Source organism: Leptinotarsa decemlineata, unplaced genomic scaffold (assembly GCF_025532065.1).
Source record: "Leptinotarsa decemlineata unplaced genomic scaffold, Ldec_3_MD MMD2_tig00000035_RagTag_RagTag, whole genome shotgun sequence".
Classification (NCBI taxonomy): domain Eukaryota; kingdom Metazoa; phylum Arthropoda; class Insecta; order Coleoptera; family Chrysomelidae; genus Leptinotarsa; species Leptinotarsa decemlineata.
The window spans coordinates 21,212,276-21,238,034 of record NW_027412540.1 but is presented as its reverse complement, the minus strand read 5'-3'; positions in this window follow the sequence as shown (position 1 = coordinate 21,238,034).

Sequence of the window (25,759 nt, the reverse complement as noted above, 5' to 3'; positions counted from 1 at the left end):
CCAGTAACCACGTGCACCACACTTAGGCGCCTAAAAACCTAATTAAGGAATTCTTGTGGCCAAGAAATGCTAACCGGGTTGACCCTAATGACAATTCACAGAGATGTCATCAACCCAACTGTTATTACAGCCTTCCAATAGAAGGCTTGATTTTGTATTGTGAATTCACTGAACTGCAAATTTGGGATTTTTAGTTTTAAAAACGAATATTTTAGTACAGTTTTTTCAGTGGAGGGCTTTTCCCGGGCCAATTCTTCAGACTTGAACCTAAGGTTCGGTTCAAATATCTTCAAATGGAACCTCATCGTTTTTCCTCTGGTCTCTTCTTATCAATCATCTATCAAATGTTACGCAAATGAATTCAAATGAATAATTATGCATGAACTGACCCCTTTCATGATGAAAATTAATTACACAATCCACTTCAATGAATAATTGTTTGTAAAAATTATTCAATCATTATCATGGATAGCAAAACAATAATGTTTTTCAGAACTTTTTGTTATACTCTCGTATCCCATCGCTTGGAATAGTACACACGATATCAAAGTGCTGGATTACGGAAGTCGCAATGGCGTAAAAACGGTGATTTACGGGTAATAACTTCCCAGTGTTTGTGTTGTTTCAGCTTTTTTCAGAACTGGTAAATTATCGATCCAACCAACAATATACCAATGTTTATTTACTCGGTATGATGTATGAAACATGCACACGATAACGGGTAATGATAGTCATTAGGAACTATTATATGAATAATACTCCCACTCCGTTTGAGCCTTCGTAATTATTCTTCAGATATTCGTAAACGCACCATTTTTCACAATTGTTTTGAATAACTTAACAGCAGGTTTATGAAATACTGTGAAAATAATACGTTCTACCCAAACCCTCACAAATGCTATCAAATTACATTCCGTCGAAATAATCCATGACATTTCGGGTATACATCAGAAAACCATTATATCCAAATATGTAACAACGGAAAGCACTTGGGAATTACATTTGACTCTAATATCTTATATTACAGAAAAAGCGAATAAAATGCTTGTTTTCATTATATGAACAAGTTATCTTTTCAATAATCTGAAAACAATACAAATGCTCTTCGTGACTAAACTATTTGAAATCCTCATTAGGTTAGGTCCAAATTGAATGGGTCTATTCAACCCTCCACCGCAACCCGCATGGGCTTATTGTGGCTCACATCGAATCCTGATTATATTATATATATATATATATATATATATATATATATATATATATATAATATATATATATATATATATATATATATATATATATATATATATATATATATATAATAATATATATATATATATATATATATATATATATATTATATATGTATATATGTATATATATATATATATATATATATATATATATATATATATATATATATATATATATATATATATACTTAAAAAAATCGAAACCATTCAAAATACGTTCAAGATGAGTCAACAAAAAATATTATAGAGACTCACCAAATAGACGTGATTACGTTTGTCAATAATTGAATCTAATCAGAAGAGTATTACTGACATTAGATTCACCTTCAAAACTCTGAATGGACTGAACGATACCATTTCAATTAACGATCTGATTCAATATAATATTTCACAGTATCCTACCCGATATTACCAATTGTTTAAAATATACTTGCTGATTCGAACCATATTTCTGATTTTGAATAGACTTTTTCCACTTACAATTTTGTGGATGGTTTTTGCTGCTGCAGACTTCATGCCAATGGTGCGATAAACTTTGTTGTTATTTGACTGGTAATTTTAGGAAGATTTTTCAACCACATGTAATGATAAGCATATAGGATGATTAATTTATTTGGATATGTTTATATTGAAATGTAGGTTATATTTGATGTGTACGTATGCATATATTTGTGTTGAGGTAGCATAGTTCGCGTGATACGGATAAGCAAATATAAAAATGCATTCGAAACATAAAGGTAATTAGGTTCAAAAATTTACAGAAAATATTTTTTACGTACACTGATATTTGTAGAATTGTATTGTGTTTATATTGAAATTGATTCATATAAGTACCTATTATTGAATTATTTGTTTATTCATCATTTTGAGCGAATAAAGATTTGAGCAAAGGGAGGCGGGTTTTGTTCAACAGAATTTTCGTTCACCATGGAAAACCGCACTCAAAATGATAAAAGTCCTTCATTTATTTGACACTTCATAATATCATCTGTCACACTGAGCGTAAGATTACTTGAATTCTGATGAAAACTACACACATCGGAAAAGTCTAGGGATATTTTTATAACATACTAAATATCATAAAAATAAATGCATGAGGTCGTTTAATTTCGATTAAATTGGTACACTCGACCACCCTGTAGATTTCTATGGGTTGAACAAAGTCTGCAAAAACGGTAACTAATCTTTTATCAAGTTTTTTACAAACTGTAGGTTTTCGGCTAAAATGAATAATCTGAAAGTGTCGAGTTTGTACATTCTATGCAGTTCTTGCTCAGCAATTAAACTGGAAATATTGTGCTTTAACATGGAACGCCATCACTTACCATTGGCTGAGATGAATAGAGCTGTAGGGCTTCTTCAAGGTGGCATGCGACAAAATGATGTAGCTCTTCGTTTGGGGGTCTCCCAAAGTGTTATCAGTCGATTGTGGCGGCGTTTCCGTGAAACTGGCAGTCCAGCCGAACACCATCCAGGGCGAGGACGCGCTACAACTGCAGTTCAAGACCGATTTTTGGTCTTAACCGCAAGAAGACAACCGACAATCACAGCACCTGAGTTGGTTAACGTGTTGCAGCAGACGCACCAGGTAACCATTGGTCGTGATACTGTCAGAAATCGACTGCATGAAGCAGATCTTCACAACAAAAGGCCACTTAGATGTCCACCTTGTCGAGAGGCAATCGCGGTAGAAGATTAGAGTGGTGTCAAGAACATCAAAACTGGGATGCAAATGATTGGGCCACAGTTTTGTTTACAGACAAATCCGGATTTGGATTTCATCCAGATTCTCGTCGAGTAAGACTGTGGAGACAACCTGAAAATAATGAACGTTTGAGACACGTCCAGGAAGTCCACACATACAGAGGTGGTACAGTAATGCTATGGGGCGGAATCATGATCGGCGGCAGAACCGATCTCGTTTTTCCAAATCGCTCCCTCACAGATCGACAGTGTACCTCGACACCATTCTTCTACCTATCGTGCGTCCGTTTGCTGGTGATGTTGGTGAAAACTTCCACCTAATGCACGATAATGCTCGTCCACATGTCGCGCGTCTAGTGACTGACTGGCTCACCAACGAAGGAGTTGATGTATTTTCATGGCCAGCACAATCACCGGACCTGAATCCCATCGAGCATGTGTGGGACATGCTTCAACGAAGAATTACTCCGCATATAGGGAACATTCACAAAACGTTTCAATTGAGAGAGCTTTTAATCGCTGAATGGGCAAATGTACCTCAACAAGACATTGACAATCTCATTTTGTCGATTCACGATAAATGTAGGGCCGTAATAAACCAGCGTGGAGGCCATACTTCGTACTGATTCCAATTTTTTTTGTATTATGATTTTTTTTCGGGGTGCCAAAGAAAAGCCATATTTTTTTTTAGTTTTGCTTATATGCGCACTCAGTATTTTTGACCATTCAATAAATTTTGTTGTAAGTTACATTCGTTTGATAATCACCCGTCAACTTTTTTTTCCCTAAAGCGATCTAAAAAAAATATTGCTATTTTTAAAAATATCCCTAGACTTTTCCGATGTGTGTATTTTACTATTCGTAAATCGTGAACTTGTATATTCGAAAAAGCTCTCACTGACATTACTGACATTTTTATGTATGAAACAACGTAGTAGAGAAGTAAAATGTCTTCTCCATAATATTGATACATTCAGTATAACTCAACATGCAGCAAACATCATCACTCAAGAAATGTTCACTCTTCATTTGAGGAACATGGAATAAAAAAAATAAATATATTTCAAAAAACTAAAAAGCACGCTTTTAAAAAACATCGAACTGAAAAGTTAAAATTATTTTTTTTAATAAGCTTTAAACAATAACGAACGAAAAATAGTAGTATTATTGTGAAAAAAGCGGCGGACGTTTGATATACAAAAAATATGCCACAAAGCGCCCACGCTTTTTTCACAATAATACTAGTGTTTTCCGTTCGTTATTGTTTTAAGCTTATTTGAAAAAATTATTTTTAACGTTCGTTGTTTTTTAAAAACTTGTTTTTTAGTTTTCTAAACTATATTTATTTTTCATTTTTTAGTTTAGTATGCTATAAAAGCGTGTTTTTTAGTCTGTTTGAACTATATTTATTTTATCTAAACTTTGGGATCAATCAGCCGTATATTGTTTAGAAAAATAACCATTGACATTTTTCGATTCCGGAGAGGGAGCCTGAAAATCAGATACCAAGCCCAAGGCAGCAGGCGCGCAAAGGGGGGTTACAAATAATGCAGCAAGCGCGCGTGTTAATAAAAAAAAATACTTTTTTCAAATGAAGAAATACATGTAAAATGAGTTCGAATTATATCAAGGAGGTAACGTAAAGCGCCATCTCCCCGCGAATAGATCAAGCAATAATGTCGATATATCAAGGAGATTACGAACAGCGCCATCTGCCAGCGAATAAACCAAGCAATAATGTCGATATATCAAGGAGGTTACATACAGCGCCATCTGTCCGGGAATAGGACAAGCAATAACGTCGAATTATCAAGGAGGTTATGTACATCGCCATCTGACCGCGAATAGATCAAACAATAATGTCGATGATTCTGTCAAATACAGATCCCGAGCTTGAGAGTTATAAACAAACAAACATACATACATACATATATACAGGTGAAGCTAATATAAAGCGTGTAATAAAAAACTGTACATTTTTGGAAAACCCCTTTGAGTGTTTTATCTCAGACGGGATATTTTTTCCATAATTTTTTTGATAATATAGTCTTCTTGTTTGTCGTGAATCAAGAAAAAGATTTTGTTCTGGATTAAATTTTTCAGATTACGAAAGACATTATTATTTCAAACAAAATATCTTCTGAACTTGATGATATATTTGTTGCCAAAGGTTCAAATGAAAACTGAATGATTTCCTTTGGCTGTAATTTATGAATCTGTCAGACAAAACTTTGAATTGATTTGACGATAAGCAATCTCATAAGAGTACCATCAAAAGACACCGCATCTCACCCTTTTTATTTCAACTTCTACGGCAAAAAACTAGATAGCTCTGCACTTTGTCGGTGAAAACAGGGCCGGCGTAGTCGGAATATATACTTATAAATGCGAAAGTCACTGACTCAACACTAATTCTTTCATCTCTGTTTCTCCGAACTGGTAAGTCCTAGGAAGGTGAGATTTGGTATACAGTGTGTCCGCAAAATATGAAATAAATTCGCTATTTCCAAAACCAAAGGTCGTTTTACAAAAACCTGAAACACGTCGATTTTTAATTGTGACATTCTACATTTCACAATATAATTTCATTATACAGGGTGATCCATATTGATGTGATGACGTCCTCGGTAATTTTTTTGAATGCAACACCCTGTATTTGGTGTCAGTTTTAGATAATCCGTAACGAGCTGATTCCGAAAAGGTATGATACTTGGGATCTAACGGACAAAATTTGAAAAATGTGCGTTCAGAAAATAAATTTTATTGATATCTAATAAAAGTAGATTTTTTTTTTCTAATGATTAATTTAACAATGGGAAAGTAATCCAGTAATAAATACATGACGTTATTTTAAATGTTCGAACTATAGTCCTTTCTGTAGTTGACAGTAACCGTGCTAACAAGTATTTCTTTTTAATTTCAAAAAACTAGGCGGCTAGTTTTTTTTGTTATTGTGAAATGTCATTATTTCGATTAACGTTCAGTAACTGTTAAATAGGATAGAAGTTGTTGTATTAATTCGTGAATTTCCGTAGTATTGCTTTGAATTATTTGAAGTAGTAATGAATTTAAGTGTAAAGCAAATAATTGAAATACTTTTGATGATTGGCTATGGAGACAGATCGCGAACTCACTCATTTGATGAACAATATCCAGAAAGACGCATAACTCAGTCAGCAGTAAGTAAGATTGAAAAGAAATTTCGAGAAACTGGTACAGTTGAAAATGCACGCAAATCAGGTCGTCCATCTGTAAATGATAATACAAAACTTGATGTTCTACTTGCTTTTGGAGAAGATGTGCACACTTCTGCTCCTAAGGTTAGTCGTGATTTCGATATCAGTAAAACAACTGTACACAAAGTATTGAAATTGGAAAAATGTCATCCCTTCAAAATCAAATTTCTACAGGAATCGAACGAGGATGATTCAGATAGAAGAATATAATTTTGTGAAGCCATGATGGATAACTGTCACCGAAACCGTCTCCTCGTAAAAAATATAATTTTTTCTGATGAAGCCACTTTTACATTAAATGGTGGGGTCAACCGTCAGAATTGTAGGTACTGTGCCAAAGAAAACCCCCACTGGATGCGTGAGCATCATACACAATACCCGCAAAAAGGTAAATGTATGGGCTGGCATTGTAAGAAACAAGATCATCGGACCCTACTTTTTTGACGGTGCTTTAGAAGGACCAACAAACCTTCAATTTTTAAGAAGATATCTTGTACCTACTTTGATTAATTTATTTCCCAATAGTGGAAGTTTTGATGAAAGTTTATGGTTTCAACAGGATGGTGCGCCTCCACATTATGCTCCAAATGTTCGAAGGTATCTCCCAAATGTTTACAAGCCGATGGATTGGTAGACGAGGACATATTGAATGGCCAGCGGTCATGTATGTGGGGCCATCAGAAGAATGTTGTTTATAAAAGGAAACCAGAAATATTCAATAATTAAAAGAGATAATTCGAACAGAAATAAACAATATTTCTCAAGAAACCATAAACAAGGTTCAACAAGAATTTATTCAACGTTTACTGAGAAATACAGCAAGGACTGCAGTTCCAACATTTGAAATGAAGTCATGTATTATTTATTACTGGAATACTTTCCTTATGTTGAATAAATCATTAGAAAAAAATATAAAACAATTAATTAATTTCTACTTTTATTGGATATCAATAAAATTTATTTTCTAAGAGCATATCTTTCAAATTATGTTCGTTAGACCCCAAGTGTCATACCTTTTCAGCTCGTTACGGAATATCTAAAACTTACACCAAATACAGGGTGATGCATTTAAAAAAATTACCGATGACGTCATCACATTAATATGGATCACTCTGTATAATGAAATTTCGTTGTAAAATGTAGAATATTAAAATTAAAAATCGACTTGTTTAGGGTTTTTGTAAAACGACCTTTGGTTTTGGAAATATCGAATTTAATCCATACTTTGCGGACACACTGTATATGTGCTTCTAAGGACTCAGATGCGCACTAGGAAAGCATGTTCAAATATTCCAACTGGGCCTCCCCCCGTGGAGATAAAATGGGCGCGTTTACATATGAAAAGCTATATTTTCGGAGACTGAAATTTTGTATCTAGGTTCGTTTTATGTTGTAGATGTGCAATGAGAAAGAATTTTTGAATATTCCAACTGGGGCGCCAGCCGCAGAAAAAAAATCTCGTTCATGAAATATAGTTACCTTTCCATCACTCTTTCTGTAGTATATTTATTATCTCATGTCATTCACATTCAGGTAATCAAACATCAATGTAAGGAAATATTTTGGTTTCGCCTCAAAATAACAGTCGTAAAAAATAAAAAACTCAGTTGAAATCAGACTAAGGTTATTACTTTAACCCTTATTCAACTTTTATGCCTCTCACCAACAAACTAAACAAGCTGTAACTGTGAATATATGTTCGAGACGAGTGTACCAAGATAAAAAAAATCGCCCACGAATTTCACCTTATTTTTTGAACAGTCATGTATTTACATTACAATATTTACTGAATGCAAACTCAGTAAAAAAATGTCTATTCCGGATCTGAGCAGTACTTATTATAAGATTCGAAAAACCAAAAACTTTACTTCATACTGATTATCAGCATTACAAAACACCTGTTATAAACTCATCTTTTCCAGAGTGGATGGCTTATTTGAAATAACACTGTCACAGGATGTGAGAAATTGCGTTTCTAAACCGTAATACATTAATCTTCATGATCTTTATTTTCAATCATTTATAATGATCATGAGGCTGTTCCTCTCAGTTCTGTGATGAGATATAATGCGCTAAAAAGGATTTTGTTCGCCTCATTGCCTTTGTTCTCTACAAGACAATTGATACAATGGAGCTTCTGTATCGTGTTTCCATTATTATTGAGAAATACCCGCTCCGAAACATGAATTCACATACTACAATAATCATGTTACTGTAGAGATGAAAATTAGGGGTTTTCCACCTTACCTTTTAGGCGATACACAATTAGAGTGAATCATAAATCAAGTGAGATGGGCTCCGATTCTATTCATGCGGGCGATTTGTCAGACTGACACAAATATTACTTAAAAGAGAGAAATATTTTGGATGCCGTGAGCCTCGAAACTACAAGAAAAATCAAATATTTATTAGAAATATAGTTTTGATAACTAATTGGCTGAAAAGTACCGTGTCTAAAAAAAACGCGTTTGCTCAAACGTAATCTCCATCAAGAACCATACAGAGCCGCCCTAATATTTCAATGCCACTTTTGTACAACGTTTTATTTTTTGCCTCAAAATAAGCCTCAGTTTCAGCCATAACCTCTTCATTCGAGCGAAATTTCTTATCGGTGAGCATTTTTTTGAAGTCTGCGAACAACCAGTAGTCGCTGGGAGCCAAATCTGGCGAATACGGTGGATGTGGGAGAAATTCGAAGTTCAATTCATGTAGTTTTGTCATTGTCTTGATTGACTGGTGACACAGTGCGTTGCCTTGATGAAACAATTTTTTTCTCTGTCATATACGGTCTTTTCTTCGTAATTTCAGCCTTCAAACGCTTCAATAACGCTATGTAATATTCACTGTTGATAGTCGATGAATAATACACCACGCATATCACAAAACATGGAAGCCATAATAATAGGGGAGCCCAAGCGGGGATTTCGGGATTTACTAAAGCGCGGCAAATTAATATACAGGGGAATACCTTGTACCTTCACCAAATATGAGCCCCATATATAAGGCCGCCTGTGAGTGATAAAGGATCAGATTAGTAAAAAAAAAATGATCATCAGAAATTCTCGAGCTCGTCAGATCAAGGTAGGGTGAGTTAATTACCTGCTAAAACGTTTATATTCCAGTAATCTGACAATTTGAGAGTGACGTAGCAGCAAAGCTGTAAAAAAATAACGTCATTTCGACATTCTCGAACATAGCTAATTTTTTTTATTTTGAAGGAAATAATTCAAAGATAACGGAAAATATATAATCTGACGATTTCCGCAAGCCGAAATAACAAAAATTCGTCGATAAAATTTAATACGTGCAGCTGTGAGATACCTATATTTCCCTCTCCGAGTTTCTATTCCTCTATTCTCTATTCACTTTTTCTCTATCTATTACTCTCTCACTCCGTCCCCACTCTGAATTCTGTTGCCATGACGCCATCACAGCTGATCACAGAGACTCGTTTGTGATGAAGATGATGATAATGATTAATTAATCAATTAATTGATGGATGTAGCCGTTGCTACGAGGTAGGAAATCATAATGAAGAAAAGATAAATTTAACTTTCTATGTTTTTTACCACTTTTATTTGTAACTAACGTTACTGCAGTTTTATCCTATGAGGATATTTTCAAACTTATACTATACAATATATAAGGACATTTTCAAAATTATTCAATATATAAGTTTGAAAATGTCCTTATAGAACGAAACTGCAGTAACGTTAGTTACAAATAAAAGTGGTAAAAAACATAGAAAGTTTGATTCCTCTTTTCTTCAAAAATTAATCAATTGATTATAAAAAATTGAATTTTTTGAGCATTTTTTTTAAATTATTTTCTTATAACTACAAGTATTCTACTTAAAAAATGTACACTTATTCATTTGCATGCCATTTCCTGAGCTTTTCAATTAATTAAGTTCAATGAATTAATTTTTTTTTTAAATAATGTTTTCGTCAGATTGAACGAATCCCTCTAGATAATCGTCAGATTATGAGACAGCACGTCTAAAACATAAAGATGTACCATATATATCTTAATCTGACGCGCTTGAGTATTTCAAAATGGCGAATTTTTTTGCACATTATAATAATGGCCGCGAGTTTGAGCAAGATCGAAATCGTCAGATTATTAAATGAGAGCTTTTTTTGTTGCACTTAACACCTCCTTAGAAAATCTGACGCGCTCGATTGATTTTTTTTCTTTTCACTTTTAAACCTCACGTACAACAACCCACATCATGCAAACGATCAGATTAACATACCAACATTATTAAAAAGACGTAGGACATTGATGATATCAATATCTGACGCGCTCAAGTATGTCCATGCAACAGTATTTTTTTACATATTTAAAAATCCATAGCCGCTTCCCCCATCGATGAAAAGGTATATATTATAAAGCATTTTTTCTTCTTATCATCTAAGCTTTGCAACCTAATATGTCTCAATGACGCTCGAGTGAATCCCCATTTTGCATCGTGGGCTCCCCTGCTTTATACTTTATTTCATTTTATTTATTAGGTAATCTACAGAACAAGCAGTTCCAATAATCGATTACAATGTCAAAAACTAATTAAGTAACCATTATCAATATAATACAATGACCAAAACTAAAATTACTTCAAGTCACCTAGACTCTCAGTTACAATTAGTATTAATTTCTAAGGTTGACATCCCAATTTCAATGTTTTTCCAAATGTTTTTACATTACATTTCACAAAGAAATCTTTATTCCTCAAACAATTTACAAGATAATACATATTGTATAGTGGGGAATTTAAACCTAGGTTGGTCCGAGGTTTAGGCAAAACAAATATATCTTTCCTTCTATTATTGGAGTATGTATTGCAGTTCAGATAAATTTTTGACAAGTGTGGATTATCTACTTTATTATGCAATAGCTTATAGGAAAATAATAGAAAAGCAATTTTTCTTCTAATTGTAAATTTAAATTCATTCAAGGAATTATGCTAACTAAGATTGAAAATATATTCACAATGTTTTTGTAATGCAGAAATCTCAAGAATTTTTTCTGTACCTTTTCAATCTCATTTTTATGAACTGAATAATAAGGAGACCAAACTATTGCACCATATTCTATCATACTACGGATAAATGCTTTATAAAGTGTTGTTTATGTGTATGTTTTTGTGAATTTGAATGAGTTGCTAATAAAGAAGCCAAGCATTCTATATGCTCTGTTTATAATGTTGGCCATATGTTGCTAAAAAGTGACTTTTTCATCCAGAGTCACTCCCAAATATCTGCATTCTGTCTTCTTGGCTGAATATTCATTGTTAATCTTATAACGAAAATCAATCAGTAGTTTTTTCCCAGTAATTGACATACTAAAGCATTTTTCAACATTAAATGTGAGGCGATTTGATAAAGACCACTCGTAAAATGTATCTACGTTATTTTGTAGCAAAATCACATCTATTTGAATTTTGATTTCCTTGAATAATTTAAAATCATCTTCGAATAGTGCACATTGCGAGTCCTGAACTACCTCTGGCAGATCATCTATAAGTAATAAAAAGAAGAGGGGTACTACATTGGGCCCTTGGGGTACACCAGATGTTGTGAAGAAATCTTCTTTATTCATTTATTTATTGATTATCTGTTTGACATATAAGTATGTATAATATTTGTCCAGCAATGAAGTACACATGAAAACGCAGTATCCGTATCAATATAAAAACACTCTAAAATTAACACATAATATAAAATACAATACAAAATAAAACTATTTTATGTTATAAAAAATTTGTCTATGTTATAAAAACAACTATCAATTAAATACTTTTTCAGATTTCGGGTGAATTCATTAGTTTTATTGAGCTTCTTAATATCTTTTGGTAACTTATTAAAGATATTTAGGCCCATCACATAAGGTGAATTAGAAGTAACCTTATATTTACAATACTGTCATATCATACTATGTATGATTTCACTGGTGATAAATTTATGTTTGTTTTTAAAGACAAAAATTGACAATTCGAATATATACATGCTGACAATAGTTAAAATGTTAAGTTGTCTAAATAAACTTCTGCAAGAGGCATTTTTTGAGGCTTTGGCCATTATTCTCAAAATAAACTTCTGCGCAACGTATACATTTGATATCGAATTCGAGTTACCCCACATACATATGCCATGTCTCAGTCTGGAAGCTACTTGAACATGGTATAGTGCCAAAAGTTGCTGATCTGTCAAGACATTTGTTAGGTTTCTAAAGAGATAACCTAATAAATTAATTTTACTCGTTAAATTCAAACATGTTCTCAGTTTGAAATTGAATAGGCACGTAATGTTTTTGTCGATTATGAAATCTAACCAATTGTGTTTTGTTAGCATCGAGATAGAGAGAATTAGCTCCGCACCAGTTAATAACAGATTGCAAAACATATTTACATTTGTCTAAAAGTGAGTTTTCATCCATGTCAGATACTATTAAAGACGTATCGTTGGCATACATTGTAAAAGAAGTATTCCTGATATATGTGATTCCAAATCATTTGTATATAAAAGGAACAATATAGGCCCTAATACCGATCCTTGAGGAACACCCATTGAAATATTTAACAAACTTGAATTACATTTATCATAAGTACTCGTACTGTGGTTACTGATTGTAGCATATTGTTGCCTATTTTCTAAAAATGATGAAATCCAGGAATGTGCTACGCCACGAATGCCGTATGAGTGTAACTTTGGCAACAAAGCATTATTTATGATTGACGCAGTCGAATGCCTTGCTGAGATCACAAAAAATCCCAACAGGACACTCGCCTGCCTCTAAATATTCAAACAGTGTATCGAAAAAAAAAAGTTACTGCTGGAGTTAGAGACTTGAGAAGCTCTCACACCTGATCTGAATTTATAGGGAGGTCAGTTGCAGTCATAAGCTCGACATCCACCTCCTCTGTAGACTCAGCGCCAGAAAGAATTTTTAAGTTTACTCTGTCCATAAAAGTCCCACGAGTAGCTAGGAAAAGAAGGTCAATCACGGCAGAGCCCTGCATTACCGTGACAAGGCGATGCTACGACGCGAGGGCGCCCGGTATCTCGAAGGTTCCGTAGAGACAGCTGATAGTCTAATTCTCACACGAGGTTGTAAACATATACACGGGTCATGGGTGAACAAATTCTCATATATTAAAAAAACAAAAATAAAAATTATAAATCAATAATGAATGTAGCATAAACATACAATTTAAAAAAGGTCTAATGATATCGTAAATCTACAACAAGAATTCTATACCAGGATTAACAACAAACTTACCCTTCTTATATATTATTATTATATACAACTGTAATAATATAAAAAATCAATTTGTAAATATTCTTCCACACTGTAAAACATTTAGGTGTCGAATATTGTTTCATTCTGATTTTGAACTGATTAAAATTAAGACTTTCTAATTTTGACGCAATTTTAATATATAAATTCAAGTTTAAAAAATTCATTTTGGATGTTTTCAAACGAAATTTGGGTATTTTCAATAAGTCGCCAGATCTGGCGACTTTATGTAAAAGAAAACATCATTAATAAATATGATGAGCAAGAGTGGTCCCAAGACATATCCTTGTGGGACACCATGTGGATTTTCCTGTATGTTCGATTTGCCGCTCTTTGAAGATACATATTGTTTTCTACCGGTCAAATATGAACGAATAAAAGAAAGTGCAGCACCTCTTATCCCATAAAATTCCAGTTTTTCGAGGAGGAGGTCATGAGAGACACAATCAAAAGCTTTCATGAGGTCACACAAAATTAAAACAGTATGTTTACCTTCTTCAAATCCTTTTATGATTGCGGCGACAACTTGACAGACAGCTCAGTCACAGATCTGTGGCTCAGTGTCATTCATCCTCTCGGCACGGATACACACACCTTAGGATTAAGCCATTGTTGGGATGCCATTCAGTTAAGGAATAACAGAACCACAAGTGATTCTGTAATCCAGCGGGGCTACGTGGAAGCAGGAATCCGATGGCCGGTTTGCTCAAACCCCTCATCCCGAGCCAATGCACGCGCCAAAAACAGCATGCACAGTGGTTCAGGCAGTGAAAGATGAACAAGGACAGACAACCCGCGGAGTCCTTATAACACTTTTTAAGCAATTACTTCGCTTGAACAGTATTTTTCGTATCAGAAAGCAATATAAAATCAAAACACGAAATTGTTATAGATCTTCTGTTTGAAAAATAACAAAAGTAGTGAAACTGTCAGCATAATAACTCACAAAAGTGGAATAACATATCCTTTCAACAGCTTTCCTTTGAGGGTCAGTACTAACTAAAAAAGCGGTGAATTCAATAAGACTAGCGGCATCTATGTGTTAGGCCGGAGAATTTTCAGCCCAGGTAGTAATATCACTCGAAATAAGTACAAATTTGGGGAATTTCCAATAATATTATATTTTGAACTGATATTTAAGTGATATTTTTCCAATTGGAACTCATTTTCAGATAACACTAATGATGTTCCTACCAATAGTCGTGCTAGTTCTCGTCTCATTTCAATTTCCGTCGCAATCGTGCTATCAGATTTCATATGAGATTTATGGTAGACGGATCACAATCATGTATGCATCGAACCCTTCATTAGAGACAGCATTATCAAATTACGTGGCCCACAATAATTATACCAAAAACCGAACCCCAGTGAAACTCATTTTGTGTTCGCTCGAATTATAATTTGGAAGAATCATCGACAACATGCCTTTTTAATTTAAAATATCCCTCCTGTACACTACATCGATAATTTAAAAACCCATACAAGCACGTAACCTATAAATCGCCCCTTTATATAACGCATTCCGCCAAAAATGAAGGAAAAGGCTGTTGATTAAACAGGTTAGCTGCTTCGCCGGTTACAAAACAGGTGCACGGATTTCTGATTTACGATTTCGAGCTCTGTGCTGAAGTATTAATTATCTAAATATTCATTACCTTGCTGTGCAGATACTGCGCCAGCCAACTTGATGAATTATTTGGTTTGCTTTGGAATCCAACCAGGTCATTGCCTATAGGTTGTGTGATGATGGACCTGTAGTGAATTAATTTGCATGTACAAAGAAATACAGTGTGGTCCACTAAGTGTGCAACAAATGGGAAACTTTTTTATTATCGATTTCTCAGAAAATTTTATTCTTGACAAAAGTTGGTGCATGTTCCAAAACTATAACAAGTGTACCTGAAATGGCTTTTTGACAAACGCCATACAGGATAGGCCAAAAAATATAAAGTTCGTTCAAGAATAAAGTACCCTTATTTCAAAAAATATAGAAATATGTTAAAGAGAAAAGTTGCTTAGAATTGAAAGTTATGTTCAGATACGAAGTAATGTCCTACTATTCGAATTTTCTTTTCTTTTGGAAAATTTTGAATTACCCCCGTATGATACAGTCTTTACTATTTTGATTCAATATGTATTTGAAGTAGCCACAATCAAATCAGTTTGGAGTATCTTATATCAAATGGAAGTGTATTTGTGAAATTTACTTGGATTTGTATTTTTTTAGGTGACCGTCAACTTCATGTTTGTTACAACAATATTTAACAGAACTCTAGAATAAAACAAATACTTTTTTTACCGAGGCAAATACTTTACTAAGTATAATGTTCATATGAATAAACTGTCAAAATCTATCGCGGATAGCCATGAACAAAAAAGAACCAATAAGCGATAGTACAGAAAAATACAGTAGGTAACTTAACAGGTGCTAACAATAAAAACTATCGAAGTGTCTCTGTATGTCTCTTTCGATTCATCTAATTGTTCACTAATAAAATTCGTTCAATTTAGATCGCAACACATTAGCGGGAATATTTCTGCAATGAACTCGTATTGAAGTTTCAAGCTCATCAACATCATCAAAGGGGCGATATCTGTGGACTTTTTGTTTTAAGTATCCCCATAAGAAATAATCTAGAGGTGTATGGTCTGGAGAACGAGGAGGCCATCGAGGATCGGTATTTCGCCCTAACCATTCATTACGAAATGTCCTATTCAGCCACTGAGAAACATTTATAGTAGAATGGCGTCATGTTCGAACCTTTCTTCTTATACCATATCACCAAAAAACTCTCCTATTTCAGTTTCCAAAAAGTTCAAGTACCTGTCACCATTCAAATTCTCGCGAAAAAAAACGGACCTAGTAATTTATCATTCAATATACCACACCAAACGTTTGTTTTCTGATAGTATTGATTTGGGTTGACATGTGACCACCATCTACAATTGTGTGATGATAGAACCCCATTTGTTGTAAAAGTAGATTCATCTCCAAACAGAATACATCGATGAAAATCTCGTTGTTCTTCTATTTCACTCTGAATCCACATGGAAAAATCATATCTCAAATCATAGTCTCTTTCTTGAATTGTACAAGTTAATGTAGGTTTGTAAGCATGGTACTCATGTTTCTTGAGAATACGCTTCACAGAGGTTTTTTTTATGCCGTTACAATCACTAATTTCTTGGGTAGACTAGGATTTTCTACTACTGCTTGAAGTACGTCAAGCTGGTTTTCTTCTGTGCATACAGGTTTCGAAATTCTTTAAAATTCTACTTACACTTGAATAGCAAATTTGTTTGTCTGGATGCCGCTCGTTGAAAATATTTGCAGCTTCGCGCATTGTTTTATAACCATCCCCAGAGATTAAAACTAATTCTGCCATTTTAGTTAACGTTAATAATACTGGGCGAAGCATTTTCAATCAAGGACAAATATCAAAACGTTTTACAGGCAAGTTTTAAGAAGCCACATTATCAAACTACAGTATTGTTTTAGGGCGTATGAGTTTTTTGTTCATGGCCATCCGCGATAGATTTTGGATTGTTTTTTAATATCTGTTCTAGTTGAGGCATTGTTGTCAGAATAAAAGAGATTTTATACTTTAATTGACAGTTTATTCATATGAACATTTAGTTAGTAAAGTATTTGCCTCGTTAAAAAGAGTATTTGTATTGAGTATTTGCAACAAACATGAAGTTGACGGTCACCTAAAAAAATACAAATCCAAGAAAATTTTACTTCAAACTGATTTGATTGTAGCTACTTCAAATACATATTAATTCAAAATAGTAATAATATGTATCATACGGGGGTAATTCAAAACTTTCCAAAAGAAAAAAATTCGAATAGCAGGCCATGACTTCGTATCTGAACATAACTTTTAATTCTAAGCAACTTTTCTCTTCAACATATTTCTATATTTTTTTAAATGAACGAACTTTATATTTTTTGGGCTATCCTGTATGGTGTTTGTCATAAAGCCATTTCAGGTACACTTGGTATAGTTTTGGAACATGCACCAACTTTTGTCAAGAATAAAAAATAGTGGACCACACTGTATAATAAACTTGTTCTTAGTAGTCGAGCGCAAATTATGTGTTGTCGAAGATATCGGATGAGATTTTTTGCTCCTCGGTACTTCACGATACCGACGTGCACATAAATAATAAAGATAAGCCAAAGATGATTGTGAATTTTTTTTTAATTATTATTGGGAGTCTTTATTTACAAAATAAAACTCAAAAAAATGTTTTTTCAATTTTTTCTCAGTTTCTATTTTTATCTGTTTGTGCTTTTGTACGCAATAATCACGAAAACTATACCGATTTGGTCACATCTTTCAATAATATGTTTCAATAAGCTTCATGCAACTATTTAAAAAAAACAGTTCACGTGGGCAGCAGCTATACAACATATCATTTTTTTCTGTTTGTCTATGTGTTTGTGAGCACTTATTTCAAAAATTGCCTAATCGATTTAGGCACGGTTTCCACTAATATTATGTGGTCAGTTTCAATCAACGTTCAGTGTTATTCAAATACGTTCATTAATAAGAATCACGTCAATCAATTGTTCGTCTGGAACTTTGGTCAACTATATTTATAGTTTATAGGCAGACAACAGATAAAATATTTGATCAATCAACTATAAAGAGATCATTTACTAATTTCAATTGTAGAAGTGTGTATAAAATTTGCTCATAAAATTTCATATTCAGAATTCAATATGAGAAATTAAATCAAAAGAAAAATGATGATGTAAGTCAGCAGTCCTCTTTTAAAGGACTAGTGAAATTTAACAAACTGCATGGTTCATTGAGAAACAACAGAAGTATTCAAAGTTGCAACCAAGATAATACATTTCAATATATGCGTATGAGTGCATATGTTGTATTACTTATTAGTTTAGTTTATTTATTTACTTATTGTGACAATCATATACTTCTCATTTTCAATTATTGAACTTTCATAAATCATTGATTCTGTCATATTGATTTTTTTAAATAACTTATTGATATCCCAAATCATTGTGTAACGATTAATGGAGTTATTTGTTACTGTAGCTCTCTACTCTCCATCCATAAACAAAGATTCCTGCTTTCACCTGAAATGCGTGCTCTGGAAGATATATGGGCTAGAATTTGTTACTTCTCTAGAAAGACCTAGAAATGTACAGAAGACTTGAGAGTAATCGAGAGCATTCCACAACATTCCAGAACATAATGGAACATTCTGGAATGTGCAGGAACAGTTTGGAAAGTTCTAAAACATCTTGGAACATCCCAGATTATTGTAAATTGTTCAAGAGAGTTATTTGGCCCCTCTAGGCCTATAAGGCTTGCTCTTAGAGAAATCTGGAATGTCGTGAAATAATCGGAAATAGTCTGGAAAGTTAGGAAACATTCCAGGTCATTGTGAAACATTCCAGAACAGTCTTGAAAGTCTCGAATACTGTGGAATGGTATGAAACATCATTCAAAGCCTTTTTTATAATGGGGCTATCCAATAGAAGGCGTAAATAAAGCAAGATCGGTTGATCTCTTGGATATATTTTTCATTCCAATCACCACACAATCTCATATTAACTCTTTGACCGGAGCCGCGTACCTCAGCTAGTGACTAATATTAATGACCAGCTGAACAACATTAGGTTTATAATTATATGTGTGTCTGTTAGAATCTGTTTTTCCGTTAACCAGCTATCGCACCCCTACGAACGACAACTCTCAAAAGTCGAAACTTGTGCGAGCTGAGGACTACCGAGGTCTTATCTTTTAACGTGTGATTCCCAATTATCAATTTCAATTTTTAAGTAGATCAGTACCTCCTTATGTGAAGACGAGAAAACAAAAATACGACCTTGTGGATTGGTTTATCAGGCCGTTTGAATATTTTTCTGGCTCGCTATAATGTTTTGTTTTGATAATGACTGTGAGGATTATTCATTTTCTGCCAAGATTGATTGATTGACTTTCAGGCATCCATTATTATTAGAAAATAATACATAGCAGGTAGAATCAGACAGATTTTATCTTGAAGGAATACAGTATTTTTCTACCAAAACTGATGTAAGTCAGCAATGAATAATCTTTTTTTGAAGGACTAGTGTTTGCAGACATGCACTAAAATATCACGGTATTCAAATTTCGGTTGTGCATTAAATGAGAAAGTTTTTATTTGTTGCACATTATATACAGGGTATAAGTAAATAAGTGTAAAACATTCAAAGAAGTGATTCCTCATCGAAAATAAAAATAGGATCTTGCATATAAAGAAATTTCATTGGAGCATCCCTTGTTAAGATACAGCCCCTTAAAGGGGGTACATAAAATTTGTATAACAATTTTTTTCCCAAGCACTAAAAAAGTTACAATATTGAAATTAACCTGACGTTTTGTACTACCAAAAAGACACTCAGACATAAATTTATTTGGTTCACCCCATGTTTGTGAGGGGTGGAAAACGCAACCCCTAAAATTTATTTCCAATGTAACTTTTTGTCTTATCATTTGTTTACCGTTTGAAAATTCATTTCCGATAGCCTGTTTCATTTTAAACAAAAAATGTCTCCTGGGTTTTTTGCCCAAAATAAACCAGTTCGCAGCAAAAAATTATTTTACGAACAACTACAGAGATACATCGTCATAAATGCGAAAATACGAAACTAATCTATCTAGTAGGTCGCTATTAGCGATAGTGACAATTAAATTGGTATGACGCTGTCAGTATGTGGATTTTCGAAATTGAATTAATACTAATTGTGCGTTGTTGTTCTGTTCTTAATTTGTTACTTTAAGAATTCAATTGTTATTAAAATGGCATACACAAATGAGGAAATTGCTGATATGCATTACGTTTACGGTCTGTCGCAGGGGAATGGGTAAGAAGCTTCTAGAAGATATGCTGAAATGTATCCTCAACGGCAGCATCCTCCACATAAAATATTTGCTCGACTTCATCAACGATTACGAGAATATGGTTCATTCGACAAAAGAACGCAGGATTGTGGTCGCCATCGAGAAGTACGAACACCACAGCTTGAGGAAGCAGTACTTAATTTGATTGAAGAACAACCTACTACCAGTACTAGAAAGATTGCTTTCCAGCTAAATGTTGATCATACGACGGTATTTCGAATTTTAAAGGAAAAACTCTTATACCCTTACCATTTGCAACGAGTACAGGCACTGTTACCGCGAGACTTTCCGAACCGTCTTGAATTCTGCAATTGGATGCTGGAAATGATTATAAGAAATTGTGACTTTCTGAAGACGATAGAATTCACAGACGAATGTAGCTTTTTGGGACAAGATTATTAATTTTCATAATTACCACATTGGGCTGATGAAAACCCTCACGCTATTGTCGAAACTAACCATCAAGAACAGTTTTCTCTTAACATGTGGCTCGCAGTTATTGGGGACGATTTAATTGGGCCTCATTTTCTACTTCATCGATTGAATGGTGAGGCATACGTTCAATTTTCAAGAGAAGTGCATCCAGTACTGCTGGAGGAAGTTCCTTTGGGCGTCAGAAGGAATATGTTTTTATGCATGATGGGGCTCCCGCCCATTTTAGTCAAGTAGCACGTCGGCATTTAACTGAAACATATGGAAATCAGTGGATAGGTCGAGGAGGACCACAGAACTGGCCCGCTCGATCCCCGGATCTCAATCCTCTCGATTTCTTTATTTAGGGCCATTTAAGCATTTGGTTTATCGTACTACTGTTCGCGATGCAGAGGACTCAAGAAACCACATCATCGATGCGTGCAGGGTAATCAGAGAGACTCCAGGAATATTTGAGTGAATACGTGGCTCAATGCGCCGACGTCTAGATGCATGCGTAATGTCTGAAGGTGGACATATTGAACATTTACTATGATTTCTTCATGTTGTGTGTTTTGTTATTAATAAATTAGTTTTGTTTATTACCCTTTAATTGTTTAATGCAGGTAGTAACTACCAAAATAACAATAAATCCAGTTCGCATTAATGACGATGTATCTCTGTAGTTGTTCGTATAATAATTTTTTGCTGCGAACTGGTTTATTTTGGGCAAAAAACCCAAGAGACATTTTTTGTTCAGAATGAAACAGGCTATCGGAAAAAATCCAGTTCACATTTATGACGATGTCTCTCTGTAGTTGTTCGTAAAATAATTTTTTGCTGCGAACTGGTTTATTTTGGGCAAAAAACCCAGGAGACACTTTTTTTCAGAATGAAACAGGCTATTGGAAAAAAAATTTCAAATGGTAAACAAATGAAAAGACAAAAAGTTGCATTGGAAATACATTTTAGGGGTTGCGTTTTCCACCCCTCACAACCATGGGGTAAACCAAATAAATTACTAGCTAAGTGTCTTCTCGGTATCACAAAACGTCAGGTTGATTTCAATATTGTAACTTTTTCAGTGCTTGTGAAAAAAATTGTTATACAAATTTTATGTACCCCCTTTAAGAGTCTGTATCTTAACAAGGGATGCTCCAATGAAGTTTCTTTATATGAAAGATCCTATCTTTTTTCGACGTGGAATCACCTCCTTAAATGTTTTACACTTATTCAGTTACACTCTGTATATACACACATCGCCAGAATTTTTAGAGCCCCCTCGTAAATTGTAGAACAAAATATTTATCATAGCTGGTTTTTTGTACATTTCTTTTTTTTTTCACCTGTGCTAGGCATGCAAACATGTTTACAAAAACAATTTCCTCTAATTTCAGATACCAATGTTTAAAAAGTGGTTCATATCGATTTAGCGTGTTTAAGTGATTGTTGAGTTCTTCTTTGCAATTATACCTGGCAATAGAATTTCAGTGTTTCTTAGAGCAAGAATAGTGGCTTAGCATGATGAGGTTCTGCCGAATCATCAAATCGCAGGTAGACTAAGGATTCCCCGCGCTTCAGTTATCCGAATAGTGCATTTTTCACCAGGAAACTAACAGCGTTGACTGTAGACGTGGAACTAGGCGTCCTAGGGTAACTAATGCAAGAGAAGGTCGGTATCTAGCAGGATATGTACGTCGGAATTGAACCATAACATTCTCAGCAGTCCGAACTTATTAAAGAAGAACGTTTGGTCTATTAATTTCCAGAACCACAATAAGGCGGAGACTTGCTAGAGCCAATTTGCAATCCAGAAGGTCATTGAGAGCACTCAGGCTACTTACCAGACACATAGCCGCTCGTCTACAGTGGACACGGGAACACAGAGACTGGCTTTTAACTCAGATTTGGTTCAGTTAATGATAGTCGGTGACACAGAGTTTGGAGAGGGCAAGGACGACAAGAAATACTGTATTTTGCTAGAGAAGTAATTCCATACCAAGAAGGATCAGTAATGTTTTGGGAAGGCATAATGCATGGTCGTCGTATGCAGCTTATTTCCATTCCAGATACTATGACAGGGAATATATATGTTCGAAACATTATTGAACCCATTATTCATCCTCTCCGAAATGAAATTGAAACTAATTTCATTTTCATGGATGACAATGCTGAGCCCCATCGCACAAGAAGAGTACAAAATGAGATAGAGAGAGAATATACTTTATTGTCATAAGATTGATCTTGTGGACAAAGTTTCACTTAATCTATAATGTATGTAAAAACAAAGTGCATTCATTTTCACTCATACATAAAATCAGTTTGTATATATATATATATATATATATATATATATATATATATGTCGTGCGGTCAGTTTGAAGAAATTTCAGAATGTGTTCAGGTCATTTTGAGGAATAGGTGGTCATTTTGAGGAAAGCCTCAAAATGCCCAACGTACGTAATGGTCATTTTGGGATAATCAGAGTAAACCTTAACCCGGCATTTTGAGGAAGTTCTTCATAATGCCTGTAAGGAGCATGATCGCGTATTTACTGGTGATTTTGAGAAATTACCTCATAATCACCTCAAAATAAATTGTCATATAATTAATGGTCATTTTGAGGTAATTTCTCAAAATGGCGATTGATATAGATCGAATTTTCATCTGAATTTACTTAAAACATTAAAATTCATTGAAGTTTATTATTATGAAGAAGATAGTTTCATACGAGTTTTATAATGTTTAATAAATTAAGATAAATTACGAGGTGTTCAAAAGTTTGAATTTTCGAATTATCTAATATATAAAAATTGATGTTTGTTGGTTGGTTGGTTGGTTGGTAAGTAATAAACTTCTACATCGCTCAACCGATCGTGATGAAACTTGGCATTTAGGTATAAGTAATTTTTCATACAGAAGGTTTTTAGGCTATCAATTTTTCTGTAACTCGCCACTAGATGGCGCTGTAGAACAATTTTTTAAAAGCACTGTTCTATAACGCTGCGCACGCCTAAGTTCGTTGATTCTGACTCTGTCAAAACATTGAAACAGCAGCGATACATCAACATAGTTCTAGTTATCTGCACGAGTAGCACACTATACTTTTTCTACGATCAAATCAAAAATATTTTAATCAACTTTAAACAACTTATTTTACAACTTGACAGCTAATTATGTCTTCAAAAATATTCATTGACAGGCAATAATAATAATTTCTGGTTGTCGGTCGGTAGCCGATCGGTTCGACATGGGTACTTTGTTCAGTGACTCGAATTAACCGCCGTGTTGGTCGGTGGTAAAAGCCCCAGGCTGAACGATCGATATTCACTTGTTATCGTCCAATCCGTGTTAGGAATCACACGTTGAAAGGTAAGACCTCGTTAATCCTTAGCTCGCACAAGTTTCGACTTCTGCGGGTTGTCGTTCGTAGGGATGTGACAGTTGGTTAACGGAAAAACAAATTTTAAACAGATTTTTTTCTAACATTATCTTGTATGTTTTTGAAAATAGTAGATATTTCACGGGTAGATACTGTTTCGTTCTCAACAGAATGCAAGATTTCATTTGCTAATTTATTTTGCTTGACAGATTGTCATCGATATATCCCTCTACCGTTGTGGTTAATTTCCACCCGCCGTCTCATTTAAGGGTTGTTATGTTTGCGCCGCTAACGTGGCGAATTATCATCAAAAACAGTGATTTGTCTAGATTTTAGTATCTGTCAAATCTTAGAATTCTCAATTTATATAGACGGAATGGTGGAGCAGTGGAATTTGTATCGATCTACTGACCAAGCGCTTCTGGGTTCAATTCTGTCAAGGTTTTTTATTTTCTTTAATTTGATATAAGAGTTAGGAATATATTCCACCCAGTTTAGTGCATGTGTACGGAAAACACAACTTTCTGGTTTGAAAAGTAGTACGGAATATATGGGATTTTCTGTGTTAACCGAAGAAAAACATTATCTAGAGTGTCAACCTGAAACTTTCTGATCATTAAATGGGAAAACGTACCAAAGTTAGTTGATAATGAGTAATTCTAGGATTTTTGCCAAAAAGTTCGAGTTAGAAACAAAAAAAAATCTCAAATGTTGAATGGAAATGATCCATAATAGAAAAACTATCAAAAGTCGATTGTTAGTATTCGCAATTCCGAGTAAGAAACAACATCATTCATTAAAGTCAAATTTGTAAATAGTGTATCAAAAATGATATCAAACTGATATTCAATTCAGTTGTTAGGCTGGGGTCTCACAGCTCGGTCATCCCATGATCCGACAATCCGAAAGTTTTTCGAATATTTCAACTTTTTCCAATTTTGGAAGAAGAAAATAGATTCTGACAAATTTGACATCCAAGGTCAAACGATTCCTGGATTGGTGAATATACTGAAATAATTATTGGCGAGAATCAGATGAGTGAAATATTTGACTGTACAGATCAGGGAAAAAGTTAAAATATGTTTAATTTTGTCCGATAAATTCAATATTCTTGAATTCCTTGAAAAAGACATATCCACGAGTTTTTAGTGCTTTTACAAAACATACCAAACTAATGAATTTTGAAAATATAAAATTGGATCATATGTTCAAAATGAATTTGAAGCAACTTCAGGCGAGAAAGATATTTTTAAAAAAGATTTTTTTTATGATTCATTGCAGACATTCTGTGATGATAACAGTATTCGTCTTCAAGATCATTTGGATAATATCATTCATAGGATATAAATAAAATCATTAACAAAGTAAAAAACAGTTCACTGCATAGACATACACTGACACTGAAAACAAGTCCTTAACTATACAAAAAAATCATGTAGGTACCTATACACATTATATTGAAGAAATGATAAGTAACTTTTGATTTTGACTTTATATAATCACAATTTTTTTATAACATTATGCTTCATCGCATATAAAAGAGCTACCAAGAAAGAA